This window comes from Cryptomeria japonica, chromosome 6 (genome assembly GCF_030272615.1).
Source record: "Cryptomeria japonica chromosome 6, Sugi_1.0, whole genome shotgun sequence".
NCBI classification, from domain to species: domain Eukaryota; kingdom Viridiplantae; phylum Streptophyta; class Pinopsida; order Cupressales; family Cupressaceae; genus Cryptomeria; species Cryptomeria japonica.
The window spans coordinates 107,692,718-107,702,759 of NC_081410.1; positions in this window are offsets into that span (position 1 = coordinate 107,692,718).

Genomic DNA, 10,042 nt, shown 5'->3' on the forward strand with positions numbered 1-10,042 from the left:
TTGGGATGGCTCTTCCTCAAGTTTCCTTCAAGAAAGCATTTGCAGGTTGGTTGCTTGATTTTCTTGCTTTGTTCTATTTTTTATTTTTATTTTTAAATTCATGTGATTGTGTAATTGTTTTGCCTCTTCCTTGGTGTGGTTGAAAGATTTTTTGGGGGGGAAATTCACTTATAGCTGAGTATTCTATCAAATTAAGTGAATTGGAAGAATTTTATTTCTTCCCTATTTGGGTGAAATGGGTTCTTGGGGTTTTGAGTTTTCTTGTCAAATTCTTTTTTGGGAAAAAAATATTGGACTGTGAAATGTTTGTTTTTGAATTTTTGGTATTTGAATTTTGGATCATACTATTAATTTAGTATTATGAATGATCTACCAGTCCATTTGTTGGCAGATGTCCATACCTTGTTTCTGGGAGGACTGTTGTTTTTATCTGTTGCTGGAAACTTTATTTTGTAAATTTCATATTGAAATCTTGTTTTGAATTATTTTTTAAAAATATATATATATACTGTGAATTTGGCAGAGAGGAGGATTTTAATTTTTTTTATAATAATAATAATAATAATGAAAATGAGGGGAGGGTGGGGGAGGGCGGGGACGGGGGTGCGTGGAGCCCAAATCCCACGGCATGGGGAGAGGGCACCATGACTATGGTGTCCCCTCACCACATCCATGGGTGGGGGGGGAGGGAGGCGGTGGAAGCCCTCCCACCACATCTGTTGTTGGGGGGAATAAACCCTCCCCACACAGAGCATTATGCCGCAGCTTCAATGTATTTTGCAAATCATTTTTTTTATTAAAAAAAATGGTTGTTAAATAATAAATTCGGCAAAGGTATTTTGAAATTAGCAATATAAAGTAAATGTTGAGATTGATTCGATACAATTCTAAATTTTCTTGTGGAAATAAAGGGTTTATGAATAGTCAGCATTAAGTTTAGTCGATATGAATTTTTATTGAAAAGATTTATTTTGATTGAAATAATGACTTTAGTTTGCAAAGCTATTTAATAGTTATTTTCATTAATTAGATATTTGGTTTCAAATGGAATTTGTTTATAGCCAAATTGGCTTTAATTGGAAAAGAGTTATGTTTGTTTAAATGATGGCTTATTTAGCATGCGAGTTGCTTTTATTCTTATAGAGGATGTATGGTTTTTAAATCAAGTATTTTTTAAGTCTATTTGGGTGTATGTGCACCTAGACCTTTTTTATGCTTTATTTCCTATTGTGAATTTTCTTAAAGTGAAAGAGTTGGTTATTAAAAGATTTGTAATTAGATAACATTATCTTTCTATTATATTTTGAGTGGTCGTTATGATTCCTTAACATGGATGTGTTTAGAGTGCAAGTGTACCCTTTTGAGTGTTTACTCTGATTGGTAGATCTTTGGTGTTGATTTGAAAGAGTCTTTTTCGTGTCATGATGACATGATTGTTGAATGTATTCTATCATGCAAATTGATTTGGTTAAGTTTTGATTGTGTCTGTACTTGCTTTATTTTGGTCTTGGTCTTGTCTTGTGGATAGACCAATTGTTCATTTCACACCTCCAGTGATTTAACTTTGGTAGAAGGTTTGAATAATCAAGTTGTTCTTCAGTTTTGTTGTTTCTGAACTACATGTGTTAGTTGGCTTTTGTGTTTTGCCTTGGGGTTCTTTGGAGGTTGTGTAGTTTCATAGGGAAGAGTGGCTTCTAAGTGGGGGTCAAGACCCAAAGTGGCTACCAAGATAACCCCTTGGAAGTTGTGTAATAAGTGATAACTTAATTAATTAACTGGGTTTGGGTTTCAAACATTAATCAAGATTAATTGTGCCTCGCTCATGGTTGAGTGCTAGTACAGACTTAGAATGCAATGGGAATGCTTGGAATGGCAAACCAACTACCTTGTCTTCATGAAAGGTTTGTTGGGTCTGCATGAGTCATTAATGGGGGCCAGGGGTTTGGGAGAGGCTACCAAGATAACCCAGGATGGTGACCGGGGCCTATGGAGGCCTACCAGAATAAACAATACCAACTATGCGATGACACTCTTCCCTTATGTTCACTATCATGTAGTCACGTATTGGTTTTACTTGGAGCACTCTTGTGGAGGTCTTATTTGTATGCTTATGCCTTGCATGAGTACCTGATGTACATGTTAAACCATGTGATACTTTGTTGTGGCTTGCTTGAGGGCCTTATTAATATCTCCTAGCACAGAGGGGTGGTTCCTTTTTGGGCCACATGGTCGAGTGGTAGTGCCACTTTCTATTAAGTATTTTGTTTGTGCCTTCTTGTGATGGATTAGCTTCGCAGGTGCTCCAAATGTTTCTCTTAGATTCATTTCATTCCATTGTACCAGTTGGATCCTCTTTGTGTCCTTGGATCATATTTGTATCTCTTGGACCCTTATGTGGTCGGTTGTATCTTATGTTGTATGTATGCCTTTGTGACAATGGTAATTTGATGTAATCATTATGTATTGTTATGAGACTTGATGTATTAAGTGCAATTGTAATACTAGTTATCCTTGCAATGTAAAAGAAATGTACATGACGTGAGTTAGATGTTAGGAATTCTATCCATATAATTAAATCATTGTTGTAATGTAAATAAATGTGTTATCATGAATAAACTATAGTAATGCTATTGTTATCTTGATCAAAGTATAAACAATCATTGATTAGTGTAATTAAGATTCTAATGGATAAATATAATTCTCAAGTGGTTAATTGATTTTCAGTAAAGATTAATTTAATTAAGTAATTTATGTAGGGAAACCCTTTAGGGGTTTGAGTTAAGTCTTCTACATGTGCAACTTCAATTGTAAGGTTTATCTTTTAAGTTTATGCGTTCTAATTTTTTTTTTTTTTTAAATGCACTCTTTTCGAGTGTTTGTAGTTATTTCCTTTAGGGTTTCTTGGCGGGGCATTACATAGGCTCCAAAGTCTCTTGTTGCGTGATTTCCTTTACTACATCCTCTACATCTATGTTCTCAATAGATTTCCCATTCTCCTCCAGGTCAATGACCTTTTACCTTTTAATAGGTTGCTCCTTAAAGGAAACAATAGCTTGAAATTGGTCATTAGGGTCCTCACTTTGTGCTCTAACATATGGCTTAATTGGGGTGCAATGATCTCTCTTGAGTACATGCCTCTACTCTTTAGGTGTAGTCAATCGATTGGAATGAGCTGACATCCTTTGAATTTTGATTATAGGATCCTTTTCCTTTGCAAAGGAGATATGAAAGTTAGGGCTCTATCTCGTCATCAACTCATCACCCTTAATTATGCCTACTTGTTTCCTTCTCTTCTGCATCACCTCCTCAATAGTGAGGCAATTTCTAGCTATATATTCATCAAACAACACTTTGTGAAAAAATGGAGGTCTCCTAATACTCGCCCTGACTTGGTTGATAAAATTCTTGGATCAAACATCCTTGTGCATTTAGGGGACATCTTGTAGGACTACAAAATTGGATAAATTTAATATAGACCATCCTTATTGGTCACCAAAAAGTTAGAAAACTTGAGAGAAGTGAGGAAGAAAGATCCCTTCTTCTATCCTCTTAGATGAATCTTATCTGACACATTCAATTACCAGATAATTTTTAGACATACAATTCTCTTTGGTACATTTCTTGGAAAATGTGTTGCTTCATGGGACTCCCATACACTTTGAAAGCAGTGGTGTAGGTATGCAAAAACTAGTCACCCCAATTATGTGAAATCCCAAGATTTGAGATCCTCTCTATAAGTCTCAAGAAATTCATGATTTCCTTGGGGATTCTAACCTACTCTTCAACAAAGTAACCTAGAAGTTTTCTCACAAGATGTTCCTCAAAAATTACAGAAATTTTTCACAATCTTAGTCCCAAATGTATGTCTAAGATTGAACATGGAGGGGAACCTTATGCTCATCAATATATCTAATCTGCATACTTTTATCCAATATACCTCTACTAGCATGTAAAAACATGTGATACAACATGGAGTACTATTTGAAATCAAACTTCTTATCATTGACCTTTAAGGCCACCATTTATTTATGCATCTTCCCTACTAGAAATGTAGCAAAGTCAAACTTTGTGTTTACCATTGAATCTTGGATGCTTGCATCCATATACATAAAATGGATGGGCACCTTCAATTCTACATCCTCTCTCACTATTTGGCACAAAGAGTGATGTGTCTTAATATAGTCCTCAAAGGTGTCAAAATTAAAGGGTTCCTTCTCAGATTGTGAGGTCTTTATTAATTTCTTGTCTGGACCCTTTACTCTATGCCTTGGGATATAAATAGACCTATACACACTCTTGTGTGTTTTCTATTTCTCTTTGAAGGCATCAAAATTGACAACCTTTTTTGGTGCCATATTAAGACCAAGACATCTAGAATTAAATCTTTTGAAAACAAATCATTTGAGCTCCATTTATTGCTTATACTCTCCTTGTTCGCACATCATACCTTTGGCAATTACTATGAGACTATGCATTGACAAACACTTTTGGCACCACTAATTTACCCATTACGAAGAGGGAAGTAAGATAACCTCTTCCTGTACCAGTGCTCAAACAACGACCACCCAGTCACTGGTAAGTCTATATCTTTGCAACCTCCTAGAAAGTCAATCAATTTGTTATTTGGACCTCTCAAATCATATTTATTGGCATATCTCTTCGATGATATGGGAAATTGTATGAAGAGATCTTCATCAAGTCCCCTCTATGTTGTTAAAGGTTGTCTAGTTGATTGGCTCATTTGTGTAGACTTGACAAAGAGAAGGTTTTTGAGAACAATTAGGGTTTACCAGTTCTATGCAATTTAACTCGATTCTTCAACAAAACCAAATTTCACCAGTAATTACAAGTTCACGAACTTCAAATTTAGAAAATTTAAGTAAAATTTTTCTAAGAACGAACACTTACACATCAATTTGTAGAAAACCCTTGTTTACATGGAAACTTTGCAAGGAGCTCCAATCACTAAAAAAAATCACTTGCAATCAAAAGTGTTTGTTGAGGAAAACCTACAAATGTATTTATTTCCTTCAAATGACCAAAAATCGAATCAAAACCAGTCATTTCACCACTACTACTTGCATGCTTGAACATTGAGTCTGGAACTAATTGTTTTGAACTTTGAATGTGAGTCATTGTTGTGATCAAATTGTGACAAGATCAATGATCATGATTGTTCAAGATGAACGAATGAATGAACAGATTTTAAGAACTTTCACGAGACCAAGTGGCCTAAGGGACCAAGAGATCCAAAAATTACACCAATTCAGGTTTCTCTCTAGATCAGTTCCCCTTTTATGCATCTTGACTAAGAAATTCATAGTTTTGTGAAGCCTAGTTTCCTCAAACAACTTACTCAGACTGTCCACCTTCCAATCATTTTCAAAATGCTTATGGATATCCCCATACACCATGCACACCATGATGAAATGCCACTTAGTTTCAACAAACCCATTATTGCAAAAGGTACACATTCTTTCTTCCCACTCTTCTTTGGGAGTTGTCCATCCACCCGTTTCACATCAAAGTTGATGTGACTCGATCCTCAACTGAGCCATTAAGATTCAAGCCTTACCCTTGATTTGAGCCCTCAAGTATGCATTTTCATCATGTGTCCACACAGGATTGAATTCTTTAATATAGCGTGTCTTCTTCCGAGCATTCTGCTTTGTCCACATGGCAGTCCTAAATTTTTCCAACACCCAAAATTTTATCTCCTCATTAGAATTAAGACAATCTTGCCAATAAATGTCCCATTTGTTCATCCATTTGTCATTTTGTTTTCTCCACGTCTTCTTCCTACGTTTTAGCTCCTCCATAGAAACCATTTTGGGTCATTGATGTTCATCCATATTTTCAACCTTTTTTAAGTAACTTAACAAACAGATTATAGTCGGAGCCTCCATCGAGAACATACCAGCCTCAGCTAAAAGGATCTCATATGGAACTATTGATTTGACTTTGAAGCTACTAGTGATTAAGTGTTTTTGAATTCTTTCTAACTATCTCCACTTGTGGTTTGACATGCTACTCCCCCAAACCTCGCAACCATAAAGGACAACCAATAAACCGAAAAGTGTTTTCTTGGTCTTCCAATCCCATAGTTTCACTTTTCTGCACCTGTTCTGAAGAAGGTAAGAAGCTTTCCATCCCCCCTAGATCCTCTTTGTTTTACAAGTCTCCCACTTGAGCCTATTGTGAAAATCAATTCCTAGGTGCTTGTACTCTTCCACTACCTCCAAGGAGTTTCCTTCAAAGATAAAGTTAACTTGCTACATTTTTTGCTTTAAGGAAAAGATCTTGACTTTGGTTTTTCTAATATTAATTTGCATCCCAACCTCTTGGAAAAAGAGCTCTAAAGCCTTCAAGTTCTCTCTCAAACCATGATCAGATATTGCAATCAGTATAAGATTGTCTGCATACAAGAGAAGCTTCACCATATATCTAGCTAACTGAATGCCCTCTCCCGTAGTGTTGCTTAACCACTCTTCTAGCTTATCAATATATAAACCAAACAATGTAGGGGAGAGAGGAAAACCCTGTTTGACCCCAATATCATTGCCAAAGGATTCAAAAAATCCTTCCTTACTTTTGATTTTTTCTTTGAATTGCTCATAAAGCTTATGGACAGCCACTCTATACTCATTGGGAATTCCAAGCTCTTTCATTTTATTCCAAAGCTTGTCCTGGGGATAGTGTCAAAAGCCTTTTTGAAATCAATGAAGAAACAAAAAGCCTCCCCACCTTGAATAACCTAAACCTTTTTTATGAAAGATAGATTTGGAAAAAATTCACATGCCTTGAAAACACTTGGACCAATCAAAACACATCATGCAAGACAACAATTTCCACGATAGCCATGGGTCATGATCCTGCTCTCCCACAGTTGAATTTGGGACCCACCAATCTGACAATACAGGACCTCACTAAGATATTTACTTTTTAGGCCATAAGGGGCCCACTCCACATGGCATGATCTTGTAGCATTATACAACTAAGTAAATTCATACATTTTTGACATCGTGAGGGTGCACAACCAATCAAATGATGTTGAATTGCATGTGACACTTACACTTATTTCTAAGAGGATGTGACCTCTTAGATAGACATGACAGCATTGCATGACAACGTGGCTCTAACAAAGTATGTGTTAATCATTGATTTTAGTCCTCATCACATAGGGATGCAACTATTCTGGCTCCAAAATCGTGTGTTTTATTGATTCCTTCGACAAATCACAATTGTAACTTTAGTGATGAACAGTCTGTAATGGATCTGTAACTTCATGTTAGTCGACTTTCCATGCTACATTAGTGCGTTTTTGGAGCTAGAATAACTACGACCATCACATAGGCCTCCAAGACTTAGGAAAAATCAAAACTGAATTGGGCCAACCAGTTACTAAGAAAAGGGGCCGGTAAGAGCATGACTATTGACACTTAAGGTTGTAACTTAAGGTGGGTGATTGAGAAAAGAAAGTGAACAAGAAAACAACACAAGGCTTAGGGCTTTAGAAATTTTTTGCTAGAACTAGGGCTTCCATACTTAGGCAATTTTTTTGCTAGGGTTTGACAATCTAGAGAGCATAGGAAATTTGTAGAGGTTCTGCTAACCTATTATATTTTACACTTTGTCATGTTGGAAAGTATCACATGGACTCCAAGGCTTATGATATTCCATATTTATATATGATTCTTCTATTTATGGGGAGACACTTAAATTGTATCTATATTCAATGAATACATGCATTTGTTAATATGATTTTGAAATAAATAGATCTCTCTATTCACCATCACCTCATAAGAAATCATTCAAGAAAATATATGGCCCTAGTTATAATCTAATGAAAAATATAGGATATAAAAGAACTAGACTCTATAAGCATGAACACGAATATAGAAAGATTATTGTACCTCAAGAAGGTATAGGCTACCAAATTGACGAGATTACATAATAGATGAAAAAATGAAAAGGAAAAGAACCCTATATTTTACCTACTATATATCCTAATGAGGCTTCATATTCAATTGATTTTTATGATCTTGATTATAAATTCCCTTTCAGACCAATATTGTTGGAATGACATGTCATTTGGTTTAAAGAATGCAGGAGCAACATACCAAAGAGAAATGACTACTATCTTTCACGACATGATGCATACTTTTATGGAAGATTATATAGATGATATCTTGGGAAAGTCATTCACTAGAGAAGAGCATTTGAACATATTAGACAAGATCTATTAACTCATGGAGAAGTTCAATGTCTGCATAAATCCAAAGAAGTGTGTGTTTGGAGTCACATCCGACAAGACTCTAGCATATATATTTTGGATATTGCTAAGAAGTTTGCTAGAATGATGTGTTGTCATTGATGTCAACATATTCCTATGTGTTCTAGTGTTGTAGTTAGATTCGATGAGCTGGTTTGATCAGTGTATTGTAGATGAGTTGTTATCGATTAAAGGATTTTGAGATAAGTATCTCTAGTTGGTTCAACGGATGTTTTAGAGGTCCACATGGTTATTTGATCGATTTATGATATTTGGTGTTGAGGTTGGTTTTTCAATTGTTCATGTTATTCGATATTCTGGATTCTACTTCGTATTTCTCCGAAATTGCAATGTCTTGGTTTACAGATTTGGAAGAGTGTTTGGGACATTCATATGTGTCCTTAATTCAGATGGTTCATGATTTGGAGGTCTAGAAGTGAATCTTTCAGTTTGAAAGTCAATTTAGTTGGTGTTCTTGAGGTTCGATATAATGATGATGAATATTATAGTAAGTGGCGATGTTGTGAATAGTGTTGTGGTAATTCATGATGTTTGTGGATGTTTCTAGATTGTGTTGATGGTCTGCATTGATTGTTGTGCATGTTATTGATCATTTCCTTGATTTGGTGGTGTTCTTTGTGTTATGTGACATTCATGATGAGTGTACCATGTTGCGGATGTTCGAGGCATAATTGTTGAAGGTGTTGCATGTTCGAGGTGTTGGTTTAGGTCCATATTATGTCTTAACTAACATTTTTTTGGTCCACATGTATTAATGTAGCGTGTGAGGTTATATTTTTGTCAATTGTGATGAGTGTTGAGCCGAACTTGAAATATAGGTTGATGATTTGTATAAATATATGCAATAATCATGTGAGAGATGTATCTGCATTTGTGAAAATGATTTGATCTTTTAGTAGCAGAGGAGAAGTGTGAAGAAGTGTGAAAGAGAAGAGTTTGTGTTATGTGCTTAAATGGAACTATAAACAGGCATGAGGAGATGCTATTTCATCAGTTCATGATCCTCCATATGTAATTTAAATGTTTTTGTAAGGCAATGATCCTTCCCAAGGGTTGTAGCCCTTCTTGTTATGTGATTTGAGCAGTGTGTTGATCTAGGCAGTGTGCTTGAATGCATGTGCATTCCGCATTATAATATTTCATTTACTCCTAACAGGGTATTATCTCATTGTGGGTAAGTTCCTGTCATGGTTTATCCCTTAACTGGGTTTTCCACATAAAAAATCTTGGTGTTATGTGTGTTATTGATGTGGTGTGAATTTGTGCTTTCATTACTAATTATCAGATCTGAATTTAAGTTTGAGTTGTGTAAAGTTTGTGAGCAAACTTATTCAACCCCCACTTTTAGTTTGTTGCATTGTTTCCAACAATATGTATCAAAGCTAGATCCTTTGGGAGAAGCTTGACCGCTTGAGGTGATCTGGGATCACAACCTTTTCTTTCAAGAAGGATAGTCTAAGATTTGATGGAATGAATTACACTCTTTGGAAGAAATGGATGGAATGTCATTTGAGATGCATCAATGAAGATTATTGGAAGATTACTATGAATGTGTATAATGCCCCTTTGAATGGTCCTATGACTTCGGATGAGATAAATGAAGCTGAATTCAATATTAGAGCCAAGGAAGCCTCGTTGAGTGCCTTGTCTGATCTAAAATGACTAATATGATGGATTTGCAGTCTACTCATGAGATCTGGAAGAAGCTAAAGACTTTGTATGAAGGTGATATCCATGTGAAAGTTGCTA